Raw genomic sequence first — 21861 nt, 5'->3', positions numbered from 1 at the left:
ACAAAAAAAGTACAAATGGCGAACTTAGCGCGCGTTGTAATGGGGCCATTTTATTTAAAGTTGTCCCCTACACTTTTTTAAAAATTTGTTTATTTATATGTATGTTATTTCTACTTAGAATGACGAGCTCTTTCTATCCTAATAGGAGAAAAAAAAATCCCAAGGTTTTTTTCCCATTCAGTTACCATTTTTTCATAGACTTTGTATGGCGGTTTCGGAATGGAAAGATTGAAAAATGTATGGAAATCTTGGGACACTTTTTTTTCTCCTATTAGGATCAAAAGAGCTCATGATTCAGAGTAGAAATAACACAAAAAATCCCAATTTTGAAAAAAAAAGTGTAAGGGACAACTTCAAATAAAATGGCCCTGTTCAGATTTGTGAGCGCCTTGCCCGCTCCGATTTTTGCTGGCGATTGTAAATACCGTGTTTTTAGGGTTCCGTACCCAAAGGGTAAAAACGGGACCCTATTACTAAGACTCCGCTGTCCGTCCGTCCGTCCGTCCGTCCATCCGTCCGTCCGTCCGTCCGTCCATCCGTCCGTCACCAGGCTGTATCTCACGAACCGTGATAGCTAGATAGTTGAAATTTTCACAGATGATGTATTTCTGTTGCCGCTATAACAACAAATACTAAAATCAGAATAAAATAAAGATTTAAGTGGGGCTCCCATCCAACAAACGTGATTTTTGACCGAAGTTAAGCAACGTCGGGCGGGGTCAGTACTTGGATGGGTGACCGTTTTGTTGCTTGTTTTGCTCTGTTTTTTGTTGATGGAACCCTCCGTGCGCGAGTCCGACTCGCACTTGGCCGGTTTTTCATAGTAGGTACCTAGTTATAAACCCTTGCGTTGTCAACAGATCTATGGACTGACCGCCTTTATGCGTCGCCAAGATCCGAAACTCCTTCCATCGTAAATCTCACAATCATTGCCAAGATTATTTCATTGTCATCCTCCTGTTTAGCAAACTACATTAACCGAGGACATAAACAGCCCACACTAAAGTTCCTAGTAAACAAAATGGCAAAACAAACGACGGCTTAGGGTAAAGGTGCCTCTAAACGGTGGTAATCCCAAGTTTGTTTGGGGATTATGGTTAATATTTCCTCGGACATTAGACTTCCGTTGGACCACACTGATTGAAACTTGGTGTCATAAGAAGGCCCGAAAAGTATAAAAATTGCGGAGGAATTACGTACCGGAATTAAAAATGGGTAATCCTTTCAATGTCTTACAAATTAGAATGGGTGCAATTTTGGTTACCTAATAATCTTATTTCTTAAATTAAAACTTTAATGATTAAATAATGTAATAATATGTGTAGTTTTTTTGCTTAAAAAACGTTATTAGGTACGATAACGTTAAATATACAATTTGGAAATATAATTGTTAGAGTGTTTTAGCTTAGCCAACATATAAACATCATTATGCTAAAATTTATAAATGTATAATAAACACATTTATTGCAAAAAAAATACTGTATGAAAATCTTATAGTAACTTTAATACTATTGTAAATTGATGTAACATATTATATTAATTTTATACCAACCTTTAAGTCAAATATTTCAGCAAAAAATCTTCTCTTGAGGTAGTTTCATGTTGATCACGTCAAAAAACATACCTAACATCAATAAATCAACTAGGCAAATATCTTTCAAATCGACTGATCACTGCCATCAGCCCATTACTGGCCATACATTAATATTCCTATGTGATTGGTCAGTCGATCGCGAATCTCAAATCATCGGGAATGAATATATCATTCGTCGTATATCAATCATCTTCAGTTTTTATCGTACGTCATAGAACAAGATACTGTCCATGAGATATGAGATCTAAAGAAAAACATATTTTAACAAAACACCGAAGTATTTAGAAACTTAAATTGTCTATGTGAATTTCATAGCAATGCAATTATACGCTGATATTAAATTCGGTGCCTAAATTTTAAACAGTTTCATGACACTGCAATTTTGAAGAAGCAGAAAGTCTAGCCCATTCCAAGAATTAATCCGTGAAATGACAAATTTTACTATTCAAATAAAATTGTTAGTTCACAAAGTCTTAGATGACAACTACATATTTTTTACGATGTATTTTTACATATTTTTTACCTTTGACTAGTTTTCTACTCGTTTTTGCCCGCAACTTACCTGAAATAAGAAAAAAAAATCATTAGACAAGAATAGAAGCCGTAGCAAAGGTCGCGACATCTGGCAGTATCGATATAAGCGAAAGGTGCAAAATTGGTGCACTTACCCTAACAAAAAATGACAAAACTTATAAGATACAGCATGGTGGTTATGTCGTTTTTAAAGAATAATTGTAGATTGAAAGAGAAACTGCAACAGTAGGTGTATATAAAATTGGGGATGAAAAGTAATATGTGAACTTCGAAAAAAAAGCTTTTGTGTTGACTAACGGAACAAGGTGTTCTTCTAATTATTGTGATATACGAGTTAGGACAGGTTTCAAATATTTAAATTATGTTTCTAAAGTCTATTTTTTTATTCGGTAGACTAAAATGATATTTCATAGTATGAACATCATGTGCCAGTTCATACTATGAAATGTCATTTTAGTCTACCGAATAAAAAAATAGACTTTAGATATGTATTTGACTTCTCATCACACGAATCGAAAACCTAAAAAAAGATAGAATACTATTTATTGCTCAAGATACAGCTTAAGGAAAAACCATTGATTAGAGATAGAGGCAGACAGCAGGCTGTCTTACTGCTAAAGAGCGATCTTTTCCAGACAACTTGTTGGCGGAAACAGAGAAATTAATCAAACAGAATAGGTGTTGCAAAACTTTTATGAAGCCTACTAAAACTAACCTTAAGCTTACTTAAACGCTAAAGATGCTAAGGCAAGATAAAAATATTATGACTTAGGAATAATAAATGTACGCTACGAGGCTAAACCTAGAGCTTACTCGCGATTGTTCTATATATCTTGGTGTTATAAATATTTGAATCCAGACGCTTTTGTCGCGATTATAATAGTTCACATCATAGACCATAATGTACATGCGAAGGCACACCTTGCGACCGCATCGAGGGAGACTAAATATAATACCACCCTCTTCCTGCCAAATATTTAAATCCCGCAACCTTATTCTTATTGGAACGCAATAAGAACTATTTTAGTTAAGATTCGGGCGCAGGTGTGCCTCAAGGGCCGTTTTTAGATTCACAATCTTCCACGTGCGCGCAGAAAAACTAGCAGCTTTGCTGTACAAATATAAACAGAATTAGATCGCCATAATGTTTTTCCGGTTTGCTGGAGCAGGAGCTAAGTGCTGCCAATTATGCGGGAGACTTGGGGTGTCGGGAGATGGAGTGGTCTGCCGTTTGGCGTAAACAAGACTATTATATTGTGATTGGCTTGAACAAACACTTATATAGAGATTTGGGTAGATTTTGACCTATTTTGTGATTTGACTAGGATTGAACTGACACACAGGGGCCTATTTCACCACGCTGACGATTGACATCTGACACTCAACGGATAAGCAACTCTGGAGCCTGCCATCAATATTTACTTGTCGGACTTGGAGGATATAATCAAACGGAGACGCCATGTCTGTAATTTTCTGTACAAAACAGTCTGCCGATTTTTGCGGGGGAGGGGAACGTCAAATGTATGCGTAACGTAAAAATAGCCATGTCAGATAAACGTCAGTCCATACATTGTGTATGACCGTTGGCCGCCTATTTTCGACAGAGGGGAAAGCCTGTTAATGGCTACTCCGTTTAGTTGTATCCTCCAAGTTGTCGGACCAGCAATGTAGGCCTGGGGCCTGGTGATGGCGTTAGAAATTTGTCATATTCCTGCGTAAACGGCATGTAAACGTAGTTGGACAACAATGAATTTTCCTGAAATTTCCTTAAACCTTTCCAAGTTTTTGGGAACGTTCCGCAACTTGCTCATCTGTTGGATCAAGTTGTTTCAAGCACATACTCGTAAGTGTCAAAGCCATGGTTCAAAGTCGACTGTAGTTTTTTCTCTTCAACGATTGATTAATTGAAAGGATGACGCTTAAAAGTACCATTTCATTGCTTTTGGGTGTATTTACTTACTTCAGCTTGTATTATTGTCATACAACTTTCTGAATACCTATTTTATTTTTGGATGTTTAATTTAAGGTTATTTTAGCTTTTTATGAGCTATTTTCACAAATTATTCAAATAAATCAGGTCCTAAATAATAAATCACTTAAATCAGCCCCCATTTTATTTCCTTCCATGCCTCGCCGGTATTACCCACAAGCCATAAGGCCATAAATGTACTTTACGAACTTTCTCGAAACAATGTCGGTTGATTAGATCTCAATTTATGGCTTTACGTGGTCGCGTGTGTTGATAACTGTGGCGGAGATTTGGGTTGATTTTTTACTTGTGACTCTTGCGAGTTACGTTCAATCATTATTCCCTGTGAAATTACATGTTTTTACCTTTAACCGAGTGTGTGCTAAGAGCGAGCTAAGTTTCTCCATTTCAGCTTGGACAAACATGTTTTCTGCTGCTGTGTATAAGTCGAAGAGATGCCTCTCTTATACAGCTAACCTTTTCTTTAATTATACGGCACATTGGTAATGTAACTATATCCTATCCGTAGGTATTAACTGAAACATTTAGGTAGAGCTGCCATTACTTAGCTCTGCCTGTTCACAATAAAGTCAATAAATCGATAGAATTAGGGGTTACTAAGGGGCGACTAAATCGGCTTACTTTCAGAATTTTTATGAGCGTTCGCTGTTTCAATATTTCAAGTTGAAAGCATTTTCTGTTCCTCTATTAAGGAGGTATTTTAAGTAACCTTTCAGTTCGGTTGACCTTGTCAAATGAAATGTGCAGGCACTTGGCAACAGTTTTGGTTAGTGCCCATTTCAATGTCAATGTCAAACTTCGTAGACGATCCTATATATATTTTAGATAGGAAAATAAAAGCTTGTAAGTACCAAAAATGAAATTTTTGGCAAAATCTTATTGACTGGCGTGATTGCAAAAACCCTTAAATACTTAGGTAAGTTGGTACTTAAGTTATCATAATAAATACGTCAAATAAATTAATTGTGGGGCCAATTACGGCACTTAAATAACGCAACCTCGAAACATCTGCGAATATCGCTCTCTTAAGAATCCACCCCCAAAAGTAACTGTACACATACTTTACTCTTTGTGTACTTTATGTTTTCGAGATAAGGTTTGATTTTGAACGGGTTTTGGTTGGGAAAGTGGACAGTTACGGTGGTGGTTGGTTGCTACGGGGAGTATTAACAAAACAAGCGTTTTAGGGTTCCCTTTCAGAAATTATTTTGAGAATAGTTCTCTTTTAGTTAAGTTTCTTAGGGTTCTCTAAATCATTGCCGAAATTACTTTTCCGAAAATCAATTGGCAACAATTTTTTCGGATAATACCTACATATAATTTTGCCGAATGATCACTTGGCAACTCAACACAATAATTTGTATGATTTTGATTTCCCAACCCAACGGTTAACGGCTGTGTGTTTGGACAATAACTTAAGAAGACACATATTTGAGAAGACAGTTTTTTAAACTACGTTTTAGGTAGGAAAGTAACTTTGTAAGTGTTAAACAAAACACAAATAAAAAAAATATTTTTATTAAGTTGATGAAACGCATCGCACGATGAAAAAAGTCTGTTCTGTGTTTGGTCGCAGTTGAGAGGATGGATGGAAGAGGGGATGAGCTGTTTTATTTCAACATCAATGAAACCCAAACAACACCTCCAGCAGTTATATTATTGAAGTTCAGCTAATGTGCTTGAGAACCCAACGTCCGTAGAGCGCCTCGCTCTTCTCGCGATCCCTCGCGCGCCAGATGCTTGCGCGCGCGCGGGGGCGTTGACTCCTTAAACACAAGTTTGGGCCCGAGGGGGTCGCGATTTACCTATACAGGATTACGTGTAGGTACAGACTACAGAATACAGGCCAATGGGTTTGGTTAAGACGGGAAACACACCAATTTAGCATTTGTATACTCATAAGAAGAGTAAAATGCCAGAAGTTTGAAAATACCTATTTGATTTAGGCATATTTTATTCAGCCCCCGCCCGAGAAAGTCGCGATTTAGAGGCAACGAACTTGGTTTTAATATTTACTGCACACATACTAATTTACCGTTTGTATACTGATATTTAAAATTAGGAAAAAAACCGCTGTAAAAAAAAATCTTTCACATTAAATTGTATAAAAATATTTACAATAAGTATATAACTATGCCTACCTCTGCATGTTTTATTATAATAACTTTAATAAGTTGCATAATAAAATTACTTATAGTTAGCTATAAAACATACATACATAAATTCTCAAAAATTAACTATGATCATTTGTATCGCAATTAAGTGGCATACTGATCGGAAATGAGCAACGTGTGAACGTTAAAAAATACGTTTAACAAGATCAATTTTTAACATAATGGAACAGTTAATATGTCGGTTTAAAAGATCAACTTTAAAATGTAAGCATGACCAATTTTCGTGTAATTTGAGAGCATTATTGGCACAACAAGATCTAGTTACTTTAATAAGTTAATAACAACAATTATTATATCCGATCATTATAATATTATAAGATAATCGATGTTAAGCAGCTTTAGCAAAAAACTTAAAGGTAACTAAATTAATGTCTGATTAATACCTAATTGCCTACACCAACTGCTTGACAAAAAAAAAATGCAATAGTAAGTAACCTTACAGAATGCAGACTGAAATATGTATGTTATAAAGCAAAAGTGACCAAGGCCGCAATAGAACGAGCAACTTTAAAATTCGTGGCTCATGCCATAGTTCTACAGTCAGCAGCAATAGTTGCTAAGCGGGCGAGGTGTTCAAAATGATCTTGACGCGACTTTATTGTTAAGAGAATAAAAACGTGTCAAGGTAATTTTGAACCCCTCGTCCGCTTAGCAACTATTGCTGCTGATGGTACAGTATACTTGCTTTAAGTTTGCGGTAGTTTGGACAACAAGTCAATGACAGTCAACGGCCATAGACATTTGACAGTTTTCTTTTCTGCCAAGTTGAAGTTTATACTCATCTCAATAAGGAAGCCAAGTCTACAGACAAAACACACCTAGTCTGGCAAACTGTCAACTTGTCATAGACATTTGACAGTCCGCCTAAGTATGGGGACAACTTGTCGCCTGCGTCCAGGTGCGCGCGCAGCTGCTGTGCGCAGTACGCATGCGCGGCGTGCCGTATGACCAACGGTACACCTTTACTGTACCTCACACTTGCAAGGATAACGCTAACTGGCACCTTTTCATTTCAATTTGATACCATTTTGATTTCAGTATTCGTATGATCAACAGTACTCATACTCATATACTGTACCTCACACTTGCAAGTTTAACGCTATTACGAGTACAGGTAATAGAGAGGTACTTTTTGATACCGATTTGATTCCAGTATTTAACGGTACACGTTTACCGTACCTCTCACTATAGTATCTTCTGAGTTTAAATTTTATTTAAAGAACTTATTGGCAAGGTGCGAAGTCGGTGGAGGGGGAAGTGCTGGCGCTGATCGTCACAAACACAGGTAATCTTATGGAATGTCCGACATTAGTACTAGCGGCAGCCGCTTGAACTAATTTTACTCCATAAGATTTAACGTAGAAAGTCCGACAAAATGAGGGCAGCACTAGTCGTGCACCTAGCGAATTGAATCTGACTCGTTTTTACGAGGCTCAGCGCTTACGCTTACTTCCGAGTCTTTTAAGCATGCCCCGAGTAGAGTCCTACTTTTTTTGTGAATAAATCGAGAAGTACCTGAAAGCCCAGTGACCAAAACATCTTTCGGCAGAGACCATATCCGAACCGGCGTCTTCACTTCTTCAGCTTACGCGGCTAACGTCTTGGACCAGGCTAGGCTATCTGGCTGCTGGTGGCACGATATATTTCAGTTTATAATTCTTCAAGGTTCTTGGAGTGTAAAGAACTTAATAGAAAAAATACAAAACACTCGAAAACAGTTTTTAGCGGAAAATTTTCAACCTGCATCATTTACATTGCAACCCTTTATTTCGGCATTCAGATAACCCACCAATAGCAGTCGAACAATGCGTTCCGTGGCATTAAAATAATGAAACATAACGAGTCGGCAAACAAGTTATTAGGGAGGAAAAAAGAGGAGTTTTCGCGTGCGTCCGCGCAGGTGCCCAGGGCTGCTGCAAGGTACATTGTTGGGGCCTAGCTTGTTCACGCTATTTTGTACGCTTTTATATGCTATTAAACGCACAGTTTCATTACAAAATAAGTAGTTAAAGTTAAATGTGCTAGGGTTTTTACCCGACTATAGAAGTAGTTATGATTTTAGCGCTAATCTAAATATTTGTGTCATGTGTTCCACCATAAAGTTGAAACGAGGTGTCAATTTATTTGTTATTATGGCATGGCCCAAATCTTGACCGATTTACCGAGAAGGGCCAAATTAACAAAAATCTTTAGCCAAATTACTTACAAGCATTTCAAACGTTTTACTAGTTGGTATACAAATAGACAATTTTGAGAGCGACAGAAATGTGCAGTTGTGCCGTTCGCGAGAACGTTCTCAATTTAATACGGGGAATATTCCCATAACTATATCGCGGTAGACCCGTTTGTGTAATTAAATATGCATACAGTATGTAAGCTAACTTTACATCGACTTGAACGGAACAAAGTGAGAGTGTCGTCATAATCATTATATTTTCATAGAAATTCGTCGTTGATGATGACATTGACACACTTTGTCATTGCAAATGCCATGCAGAGTTAGCTCTAACGATCGAGAACCCTAAACACGCGCTACAAAAGTTGCCAATTGCACGAGTTTCACCGCACGCGCACTTCTATTTTTGAATACTGAACTTTTCAAATTGCTGTATTGACAGAACAGGTAGTTATCACAGCTGCTTAAAGCACGCACTAGTTTACTTGTTATTGTTGATAAAAAAGGGAAAGACTAGAGTACAAGCTAGTCATCCATAAACCGAAGTCTCAGTTTCGATTTTGGCAGGTTTCGGCATAAATATCATATTTAGGCCGAAAGTTTGGTTTCGAGCAAAAAACTGCCGTACCTTTCGGCTGCGCTGAAACTGTATTTTTGGTAGTGTTTGGCCGAAGTTTCAGTTTCGGCATGAAAATCATGTTCGACTGAAGGTTCGGTATCTGGCCTCCTACTACTTAGCGTGTTATATATTTTTCAATTCGCAAGCGATCGGAATGCCTTGAAATCTGCCATAAGAAAGAAGGATATTTTTGCAAGCCTCATAAATAAATAAATAAATAAATAAAAAGCCCATTTATTCCATAACCAAAAAAAAAAAAAAAAAAGTTATTTTTGCAAGCCTCATAGTGCAAGATATTTTTGCAGGGGACTGTGAGAAATTAGGTAGATAATTTGAAATGGCCTGTGCCCCGTGACGTCAGGCCGTGAGGTGAGGTGAGCAGGGCAAGTGGGAGCAAGTGGTGGCTATTTGGTCATTGTCTGTTATATTGATCAATTTAGAGGCGAATGGCACGAATGGAATTAAAGCCTGATCATTGTCAGGAGCGCTGGTATTTTCATGTATAGGGTGACAGTTCAGTACCTATAGTATGAAAAAATAGTTCTAGTCAAATTCCGCAACATGGCGCGTGATCATATATTCCTGGTCAGGATTTACACAAACAGGTATAAGGACGGAGGTAAGCATTGTTTTAAAATTGGGTTGACAGTTTCATGAAATTGTTTACACAAATGTAATATTGTGTCGGTTGCCTGTTCCTGCCGTGCATAACATATTATGCATAACGAACTAGACGAGAATAATAAAATTGTAGATGTCTAAATTTAAAAGTGGAAAAATTACTGTCTCTTTTGTTCTGTGTTTGTTTGTCTGGATCTTGGGTGGGTTGGGTTGGGTTGTGGTTGGGATAGCATCGTTCGCTGGCGTTTCTGCTTGTCGGACGTCTGGGCTATAACCAAGTTCGCAAATTGCGGGCATCTTTCTCTGTCATTCTAATTACGCCTTCATTGGAGAAAGATCCCCGCAATTTGCGAATTTCGGTTTTTAGCGGTACGCCCCCTGACTAGATCTCAAAAATCACCTCACGGGAATTGAGCCGCGAGCGACTCAACTGTACTGCGTGCATGTTGGCAATTATAAAGTCAATCACTGTAATGCCATTGAAGAGGTTTGACATAATTTTATTTCCAATCAAAACTTTTATTGACCAATCATAACTTTTTTTAGCGGGAAATGGTGTGTTGGGCACTATTCAAAGCTGCGGGCGGGGTATATTTACGGAGGTACTTTGGTAGCCGTACGCCGCGAGCTGAGGGTAGACCCGCACGGTATGCGCCCGCTGCCTGCACTGCTCGACGCGGACGTCACAGGTGTTGATATCGCTATCGGCCGAGGCACTTCAACAAAAAAACTTAGGTTGTTTACTTGCTATTTTCCGCAAAGCAAACATCAACAGGAATCACAATCGATATTTTTTGACTTTATCTTACAACTTTATAATGACTACCCGGACGATTTATACTTAGTTTTGGGCGACTTTAATTTAGGTGAAGCAGTTTGGGCCCCATCCGACTGTACCGATTATAATTTTAATTATAGAATCACTAACCCTAATTTTAACCCACTTATCCATCAGCTTTCCTCATTTATCCACTTAACTAATTGGGGACAATTTAACCATATACCTAATAAAAATGGACGCCAGCTAGACTTAGCTCTCTCGAACTGTCAATGTAAACTATCGCCCACTGACCCACTGGTTCCTATTGACACCCACCACCCCGTTTTCTGTATTATTGCAGAGGTTACCTCGAAGGAACGCCCCTTAAAACAAGCACCGCGAGTTGCACGTCGTTTTTTTGCCGCGGATTATGAGCTTATAAATTCCAAAATAAATCAAATTAATTGGGAGCCACTCATAAATATGACTAGTATTGATGATGCCATAAATTATTTTTATTTGAAAATTAATTTAATTATAGAACAATACGTTCCTTCTAAAATTATTTATAATACCGATAAGTACCCAGTCTGGTACTCTCGTCATTTGATAAAATTAATAAAGAAAAAAAAACAAAGTTCACAAAAAATGGAAAATTTATGGCAGAACTTCAGACTATAATACCTTTTCCGACCTACGTTCTGCAATAAAATCGATGGAAGTGTCTTGTTATAGCCTTTTTATATCACGAACTGAAAACAATATAAAAAAGAATTCCAAAGCATTCTGGTCATTTGTGAAATCTAAAAGGGGAAACGGCAATATTCCTGATTCTCTCTTCTTTGACAACAGTGTAGCTAACGACGGTCAAACAATTGCCAATCTTTTTAACTCGTTTTTCCAATCGGTATTTACTTATGATTTATTACCTAATGATTCATCCTCGCCCACTAAATCCGAATCGACATTAAATGTAATTAATATCATTGAGTTTCATCCAGATTTGGTTGAAAGGTATCTCAAAGCACTATCGGAATCTAAAGGCGGTGGCCCTGATGGTATACACCCAGTTTTTCTTAAAAATTGTAGTAAAACCTTAGCTTTTCCTTTATCAGTGCTATTTTCACTGTCTTTTAGATCAGGAATTATGCCAATCGTTTGGAAGCGCTCTTTAGTGGTCCCTATACATAAAAACGGTGACAAACACAACATAAAAAACTATCGCGGTATATCAAAACTGTCCACTATCCCTAAATTATTCGAGAAAATAGTATATGATAAAATGTTTAATGCAATAAGACCCATGATTACTCCTAATCAACACGGTTTTATAAAAGCGTTCGGTTGAGTCCAATCTCACTGAATTTTTAGATTTTTCTTTGAAGGCCATGGATAAAGGGTTTCAGGTTGATGCCATTTACACTGATTATTCTAAGGCCTTCGATAAAATTTCGCATATTATCCTTATTGCCAAGTTGAAGACTTTCGGAATACATGGCGATTTATTAAGATGGTTAACATCTTACCTCCGAGATCGTTCCCAGGCTGTATCTGTCAAAGGATATACCTCCTCTTTTGTCCCTGTTTTGTCCGGTGTCCCGCAGGGGTCCCACTTGGGTCCCTTGCTGTTTAACATGTTCATTAATGACGTAGTTAAGGGGACGGTATATGACGTTTTCGATTTAGAGCTCACTTTGTGCAATCAATTTGTTCAAGAAATGTTTAATAACTGCATTAAATTATACGTAAATTTGTTCACGAAGAAGCCGTGTACCGGCTCTTCACGGCATAATATTTTTTATTTGCTGTAATTCTCTACAAATCGACACTAAAAGTATCCAAAAATCAATATATGGAGTTCCGTTTGAGCAACACGCATTACAGTTTTGCCTTTAACAGTAATTGAGTTGTTGTGTGATTTTGAAAGCTAGATAACTAAACTAGCAAATTATTATCTACTTATATTTTTACTCACAAATACAACACAGAAATTCAATCCCAAATGTAAACTTTCGTACAATTTCCATACATTGACGACATCACTCAAAATTCTTCTTCGAGTCAGATGGCCGCTGGCCTTGGATCGAAGCAGACGTGTACGTCGTCATAGCTCGTTTTTGACATTATTTAGACATTTCATCATATACGCATACGAAAATGTATACCAGTAGATAAATTGTATTTCAAAAAACAGGGTAAATAAATTTATTTAAAATTTGATTTGTTGTTATTTACAGGTCGTAACGATCGAAAACAGCAGTAAACTATCCTAAAACAATACGATTACAATTGAATTTAAGTAACTTGTTCCTTCAAAACCCGCTTAAAATGAAAAAAAGTTTAAAGACTCGTTTTACTGATTGGGATTGATTTTCATTATGCTGGTATCAATTTTGCGTCATTAAAAAAAGTATATGACTTCTGTACGTCAATGACATTTGATGTCAATTGTAATCTTGTATTTACGTTAGAGAATATTATATATTCATTTAAATATTACTTACCTATTAATACGAAGCGTAATTCGTTTAATACCTGAAAGTCTTAGTGTCTACACCTACTTTGTTGCCGTTCGTTCCGTCTATATGTGTGCGATTACGTGCTGTTCTCAATAATCAAGAAACAAGCCATAATCTTCAAGAATAAAATAACAGCAAGACCAGCATTTAGTACTAACTAGTTTTTGCGGATTTGGAGACAAGAGATGAAGCTTACAGGCTAATACCACTGCGGTCTGGTTATTGTTATGTGTATATATCGAGTATTATATAAATTTACTATAAAATAACAATGTTTTATTTCAATGACATTATGTGCGTAGGTATGTATGTTTCGGTGATTATAAGAATTTTGTCCACACAATAATTGTGCAAAGCAGAGACTGCATCATGCTTTCTTTACGGTATAAGCGGTATGGTACCGTTATTATTTATCAATACCGGTTCGTTTTGAAGGTAAAACTATACCGGTTGAAATACAAAGTACGGTACCGGTATAAAATTACAGCAGGGACAACCATTTTTATAGGTGTACAGTCAGCTGCAGAGAAAAGGTACGACCAGATAGATAATTGTATGCAGGGGTGGTACCTTTTCTCTGCAGCTAGCTGTACCTAAACCATCATTGACCGAGCGTTGGCGAAGGTCTCCGTTTCAACTTGGGCAAAAATGCTTTCGTATGTCCGAATTCTTCTCCTTTGCATATCACATTTCTCAACTGATTCTCGTGAAAATTCGGTAGTCCGATATAATTATTCGGTTTCTTTTTTTTTTGAACAATTTAAAATAGGCAGAAATTGTCATAAAGGACTTAAGCGCCAGTAGGGTCTGTGACACTTAAGACCACTGCGATTATTAGGTACTTACTGGGCCCTATTTCACTACGACCACGGTGACAGGTGCGACAGTTGTCGACATCACTGTTGCTGACGTCACAGGCCTCCATAGGCTACGGTAACCGCTTACCATCGGACGGGCGATGTGCTTGTTTGCCACCAACATTTTAATAAATAAATAAACTCCATTATATTGCCACTAAAAAATTCTTATTTTGCGAAGCTAATGACAATTGTCACAAGAAACACGGCAACTGTATCGAAATTGCGACACAGAACTCATTTCCTGTCAAGACTTACCGAAAATTCTTTGAAAAATCTTGTGACAATTGTCACAAGATTTTTTCGCGAGAGAAATGTCTGTTTTATCCGATATAATAAAGTTTTTTTTTAATAATAGGTACAATGACGGTGGCAAACACGAATACGGCCCGCCCGATGGTAAGCGGTAACTGTATTATTAAATTGTACAACGGGACTTAATCGCGTATCTAAGTTTTATGATTTACCTCCGACGTGTCGAGGACGGCGTTGTCCCCGTGGTCTCGGAGAAGACTGGCTTATGTTGATATCAGCATCTTCTAACCGCGCGAGTTTTTCGAACTACCCGCACTTGGTCTTGTTTATCCGCTTGAACGTTTTGCGGTTCCGTTGTACAATTTAATAATGTGTAAAAATCGTGAAAGTTTAAATCAGTGTTAGCGGTAACTGCAGTCCATGGATGCCTATGGCGTCAATAACAGTGATGTTTTTGTCGTACCTGTCACCGTGGTGAAATAGGGGCCAGATTACGCCGCGCCGCGTGGAACGTGAGGTGCATTGGGGTAAATGCATACCATTCACTCAAGGAAAATAATCTCCCTTATAAGATCACTCGTGTGTCTGCCATTTTGTTAAAGCCAATTTTCACCGTAACTACTGGACTAGTTCAATTGAAATTTAGTACACATATGTCAAGTAAGGAAGTAGTAAGTCGGTGATCCGAAGATGAGTAACGTAAATAAATGAACTTTTAACTTTGCGGCGATTTTTGGTATCAGGTTTGGTATCTCACATATCAGATATAATACATAACTATAAGTAGGTGAGCAAAAATGTACCATAACCTAACTCAGAATTGTATTACATAAATACATATACAAAAAATAGTTCAACGCCAAAAGATTAATGGAAGACCTATGTCCTATAATAGGTGAGTTGGTCTTAAACAAAAAATATGCAATAAAAATGTGTAACTGTGGAACCCATAGTGAATCCTACTCGTACATGATCGGTTTTTATATTATGTACCTATAAGATATTTTCTACTTTATACTTTATAAGTGTACCTACATAATATTTACTTATAAGCAGTTGTCACGTAAAATATTTGTAGATTTTTTTGGAAGTATGTGTCACATCATCATCATCTTCCTCGCGTTGTCCCGGCATTTTGACACGGCTCATGGGAGCCTGGGGTCCGCTTGGCAATTAATCCCATAAATTGGCGTGGGCACTAATTTTTATGAAAGCGACTGCCATCTGACCTTCCAACCCATAGGGGGTAAACTAGGCTCTTATTGGGATTAGTCCGGTTTTCTCACGATGTTTTCCTTCACCGAAAAGCAACTGGTAAATATCAAATGATATTTCGTACATAAGTTCCGAAAAACTCATTGGTACGAGCCGGAATTGCAATTCGCACGCTCTTACCGCTAGGCCTCCAGCGATTTTTTTGAAGTATGTATAGCACAAAAAAATATTTAGAAATGTAACATTTAAGGTAGGTAATTAAAATACGGTATAAACATTATTGGAGAAGACTTGGAGGAAGTGTCATAGGGATCTACATTCGATGCGTGGAAAACAAGTTCTTTTGTCTAATTATAATCCATCGGCAATCACGCGAGCGCATAAAACGAAAATCATTTTTTTTTCACTCCCTAAAACTCCCTTAACCTAATAACAGTAAAACAAAAAATAAAATATAGAGGGTTACCAACCAGCCAAAGAATTATAAGTAGATATATGCACTTATCTCAACGCACCTCACGTTCTACTCTGCACGGGGTTCATTGCCGCTCCTACCGCCGTAAGTAACTATCAACACCTACATTATCAAGGCTACGATCGAAGATAATTGCTTCAGCACTGAAATAATACCGGTGGAATACCGGTATAATATTTTTTATTTTAATTGTATTAATTTAATAGTAAGTAGTGTAAGATATTAGGGGTACATTAGCCAACACTGTTTCCATATATTTTCAAATTTTATTTTGTCCGCCTTAATTAAATTTTGCACCCTGCCGGAACTTTATTTATTTAAATTCTCATTTAATTGATTTTGAGCCTTATGAAAAGTCGTATAGAGTAGTAAATAAAATTTTACATCTGACTTAATGACATCTGGTTTTATTCGGTTTAACTTTAGAAAACGCGTATCTCGACAAAGCCATAATGTAGAAAATTGTCAACAACCAAATGAATTATTAGAATTTAAATACGTCACGTGTGACATGAACAGACAAGGAAAGCAAGATTAAATGTATTGTTTCTCTTTCTTCTTTCAATGGAACGCTTTTCCTAAAAGGAGGCCACTAAACTCAAAACGCTATCTTAAAAAAAAACTTGATGGGTCAGTGACCTGTCCCAGTAAAGTGAGGTAGTGTGCGTGAAGTGCGCTTGTGTGTGAAATGGGGTAAATTGACAGAATCTGAAAATTTACCCACCTCTACCGTCACCTTAAATGCTTTCACCATTCTAAAATTTTACTTTTTGCCGACGATACAAAAATTTTTACTTTGGTTAAATCTATTGATGATTGCATACTTTTACAGGATGATTTAAAAAGGTTAGATCTTTACTGCGCCAAAAACTGTCTTGACCTCAATATCGAAAAGTGTTGCTCTATTTCATTCTCTCGCAAGCGTAACCCAATTCTTTTTGATTACCAGATTAAGAACAAAAAACTGAATAGGGTTACCGAAGTAAGAGATCTTGGTGTTTACATAGACAGCGAAATCCAGCTCACTTCTCATATTGACAAAATTACGTCTAAGGCATATAGAATGTTAGGTTTTATTTTCCGGCAAAGTAAAAATTTTAGTGATCCTCGAACCGTTATTTTACTTTATAATGCCTTTGTCAGGTCGCATTTAGAATTCGCATCGGTCGTTTGGAATCCTCAATATTCGGTGCACATTAATGCCATCGAAAAAATTCAAAATAAATTTATTAAATGGATGAAATATAGGTTTAAATTGTTTAATGGTGATAACATGGTAAGTCTCCAGCTGCGCAGGGAGCAAAAAGATCAAATTTTTCTGTTTAAATTATTAAACCATCTAATCGAGTCGCAATATCTTATTAGCAATATTTCATATAGATGTCCTAATTCCCGAACTAGATCAAAAGCTTTATTTGCCATTCCATTCTGTCGTACTAGGTACTTCAAAAACTCATATCTTGCTAGAGCATGCTCAATGTATAACTCTAAATATTCAAATTTTGATGTGTTCAATATGAAGCTGGGTAAATTTCTCACTTCAATAAAAAAATAAAATAAACCCTAACTTAGTAATAATTACAACGATGTACCTAACAAACTAACATTAGCATAGAATGTACATCTATTTATTTATTTTTCCTTTCTTTCTCTATTCTTCTCGATTTAACTAACAAGTTTAGTTAAAATAATACAGTAGTTAAAATGAAACAATAATGTAGTTCAATAACTTTCAGTTTGCTTGATTGCTTTGGATAATACGTTTTGTATTTTTTGTATTCTATTAAGTACTTCCCTTTGAGCATATCTGCTTTAATTTACTAGTGGAAACTGTTTTGGCTTGTGTTTTATTAATATTAATTCATATTGTGTAAGATTGAAAGCTGTTTGTTTCCCAATAAAATAAAATAAAAAAATAAAAAAATTGAATGGATGACTTTCAGTGATACGAGTTATGTCAGAAAAGTGTTTTACACAAGTATTATACACAAGACGCAAGTCTATAGACTAGGGGCCCGTTTCTCAAAAGCTTGTAACTTGTACCTAAATACAAGCGGATGTCACTTTTTGACAGATTTTGTTAGAAAGGGACTTCCACTTGTATAACAAGTTACAGCTTTTGAGAAACGGGCCCTAGGTAGGTATAAGTGTTTATGAAGTCTGAAGTTTCACACGGAATCTAAATTTGTTTACATCAAATCGCGTGCATTATTCGGAGCCAAATCTTTGTTTTGACCCCCGCGGCTCGCGTGAGTTGCGTAAGATCTGATCCTTATGATCTGATCCATGATTACATTAATTATGAATGCCTGATGCATGATTACATTTATTACCAGATTGCGGCCAACACGGAAGGGTTTTGCAAAAACGCTAATTCGCTGGAAATATTGTACGATTATATTAATGATCAAGTTGTAAATTCCGTCGAAATTGGTTTATTTTTACTTTTGTTTAAGGTCAGGTGAAGAACAGGTAATTTATAGTGTGAAAATTATGAACAGTTGTTCTTTGAATATTTTAGCTTGATATGCTAACATACACACATACATACATACATACATACATACATATAATCACGCTTATTTCCCGGAGGGGTAGGCTGAGGCCACAGAGGTGATGTGATATTTATAATATTTATGCATGTTTTGCACATAATTTGATGTTCCTTATTGTGACTGAATAATTATTTGAAATTCAATTTATTAATAACACATGTAATGGCGCTTATAACATGTACCTATATTTGATAATGTTTAACGTATCCCAGTGTGTTTTTACAAGTATTCCTCGCGTCTTCACCCAATTTCAAATGATTTACACCAAGATCTATAAATAACCAATATAATTTCGCAAATTCAAAAATAGCTTTAGATTTATTGTTCCAATTAAGCTTTTTTTCTTAATACACAAACAAATAGCAGCCGGCCCGGCGCGTGCGCCGCCGCGCCGGCGCATCTGCCGCGAAACCTGACACGCTCCTTGCCATATGAATTTGTGCTACTTCGGAAAAAAAATGTGACAAAAACATTACCAAGTTAAAACCAACCTTCATTCAAACACCCTACGATTCATTTTAAGAAAACAGACGAATGAATTTTCTAATCAAACTAATCAGACGACTTTATATCCTAAATGATGGGAATAAAGTATGCAATCGCTTGGGGGAATGCACAGTGTTTCTGCAAAGCAAGTCATCTGGACAAAAAGACATATGTATGTTTCGCCAAGGACATGCCAGATGGTAGTCGATTTGAGATGACATGAGGCTGCATTTTTTTAATACAATGTGTAGCGGTTTCGGTACTGTTAGAAAAAATTGTAAAGGACTTGTTTGATTACTGTTAGGTAAGTGCGTATTCAAGAGGGTTTGGTGGTGAGTTTGGGATCCGTTTGGAGGTTTAATTTGTAGGAAAAAAAATGTATCGTAGTTTTGGGTGGTAATCATTTGCTGGGTTTGAATTGTGTTTAGTGGAAAATGGGGCGAAATATTATGTTTGTCGGATTCGATCTACACCTGGGTCATCTGGTAGATAGCTTGCTAGCCTGGTAGCAAAATATTTGATAACTCTTCGTTTTCAATTTAGCTGAAATATAAGTAGTAACTTTAAACTTTAAATAAATAATCGATTGTGTAGGTATATATGTAATTTATCTAGTAGTTTTTGACATTCAACTGCCGCAAAAAAAGGATTATGTTAGCGATTGCACTTTTGAAATCCTTTTTTATACAACGATGATGGGTATTGCTTACCGTGTACCCATAAGCCATTTACTAAAGTTTGGTGAATGCGTGATAAGCTTTACGACCTCATAGAATCTATTACTCTATTATGTATGAATAACGTTTTGTTTAGTCTTGTATAAAAATATTGGTTTTTCAGCTTTACCAGAAGTGTTAAAAAATGGCGTCACGCACACAACACATTTCTGGTACCTATACCCCTTAAAATCCTTTTCATTGAAATAACTAGCCACAGATAGAATCGGTCTGTCCGTCAGGTGCAATGATGGCGCCATACCGGTAATCGTGTGTAGGCAGCTAACTGTAAAACAATGGCTATCATTCATGGCTTATAAGTATATGACTAGGCTCCGGCACAACCTGTAGATCATATTTCTGTTCTAATGTTAAAATTGTGTAGGTATCTGGTTTAGTCTCCTATATTTTTCATATTTAATTACACAAACGGATCTACCGCGATATAAAACAATGAAATTATATCGCGGTAGGCCCGTTTGTGTAATTAAATATGTGTACAAAACGCGAGAGTTTAAAGTGTTATATATTTTTCATTTATATGTTATTTCATGATGTTATTCAAAAACATGGTAATGATATGAATACTGTCCGATTTTTTTGGTTCTAATGATAGCTTGATGTTGATATAGGTTTATTGCGATTTGTTATAAGATAAAACATTTCGAACATCAACTGTCCTTGCAGGGCGCACCCCTTCATTATTTATTCAGCGAAATTAGGGCTAAAATTTATTACTTGCTGTCAAAAACGCATAAAAATACCAATAAAAGTCAATGTTCGTCTTATTCATGTATCGAGTGACATGATACGTCATTCGTTCATATCACGAGACGTATAATTAGCGAAGTGACGCCCACTAGTTATATCCATAGGCAATTTCCTTAAAAATGCGCGTAACCTCCCTTTTGTGTCTGTGTCAGAAATATCTCTCGGCCAGTGGTTTGAGCGATGAGACATGGCGGGCACATTGACTTAAATTTCTAGTATACTCGCAGATGTATCTGCTTGATAAAAAATAGTTTATTATGGGGTAGCAAATCGTTACTGGAAAATTCTTAATATAACTTGGGTGCAGTTAAGATACAATATCCTTAAGGGAGATTTCGCTATGCGCCTCCCTAAGGCGTGTGGCGTATATACAAAGAGGAAAGGATGGAAGGATTCGCGCTTTTTTAGCTCAGTTGGTTAAGAACGATCGGACTGGTTTTCCAAAAGGTCACAAGTTCGAGTCTTGCCCGAAACGGTGAATATTTCCATTTTTTTAAACACTACTTATAGCCATTTTCTTTCCTCTTCGGTCGTAAATAAGTTCGTGGTTCGTAGTCTATGAACGCTTGCAATTTCAGAGGCGTGTAATACCTTACGCGTATATATTAATAATTAATAAGACAAATAAAATACTCGTATTGTGCAGGGAGAGTATCAAAACGAAAATATTCATTTTTCTGAGTGACTCTAAAATATCTTTTTAAATAAAAAGGTGTAGTTAACTTTTTTCCTGTTTTTACAGTTCGGCTAACTTGACATTCCGCCAACTGTTACCTTTACCCCACAGACTAGGTATGCAAATGTCCATGTTTATCGTCCGAATTTTTGCATTTAGTTATGGTGGTGATAGGTGATGAAAAAGATATATCGACGAATGAATTTTGTTCTAAACTACAAAAAAAAATCAACCTTTCTTGTCAATTGCACTGCGGGCTAACCCTCGATTATTTTCGGCCAAAAAACTTGTATAGGGGCTAATCTTCACCTAATCTTTGCAATTCATTAACGGTGACTATTTCGGCTTCCTATTCACGCTATAAAATATAAAATGCTTATAGTCCTATTACTATAGTTTTCCATATTTGTTAGCCTGGCGCGTGGGAGGTCCTTTTGTTGACTATTTGTACGCAATAAAGAACAATATGCAATATGGCGAAGATAGGCTTTATATTAAGGGTCAGAGGTTCTGTTTTGTCACTTTTGTTATAAGAATACTGTTAAAATGTATTGTTATAAAGAATGGTTTTATTTCATTCAGGATAATGTATGACGCATAACACCTTAATGAACATTGACAATGACATTAATAATCTTTTTCATCGAATGGGAAATGGATTGGCCGTGGGGTATATTTAGACGTATAAATAAGACCGTATTATATCGTCCCGATTGTGGATGTTCATAGATGTATATACATCCTATGTACCTATGTACCTATGTACATATTTATAACAATAGTAGCGATCCGCCTCGGTTTCGCACGGGTTAACAAATTATACTTAAACCTTCCTCTTGAATCACTCTATTTAAAAAAAAACTGCATC

The 21861-nt window shown here is 36.6% G+C and overlaps 1 protein-coding gene across 3 annotated transcripts in view; it reads right to left on the bottom strand.

The window, feature by feature from the left end:
* LOC134655053 (protein prickle) overlaps positions 1-21861 on the bottom strand; it is a 407966-nt gene that overhangs the window by 53811 nt on the left and 332294 nt on the right. The gene's annotated exons all lie outside the window — the stretch shown is intronic.

The sequence above is a fragment of the Cydia amplana genome, chromosome 16, assembly GCF_948474715.1.
Source record: "Cydia amplana chromosome 16, ilCydAmpl1.1, whole genome shotgun sequence".
NCBI classification, from domain to species: domain Eukaryota; kingdom Metazoa; phylum Arthropoda; class Insecta; order Lepidoptera; family Tortricidae; genus Cydia; species Cydia amplana.
The sequence above is the reverse complement of the archived record's forward strand: the minus strand, read 5'-3'. Positions and strand labels throughout refer to the sequence as shown.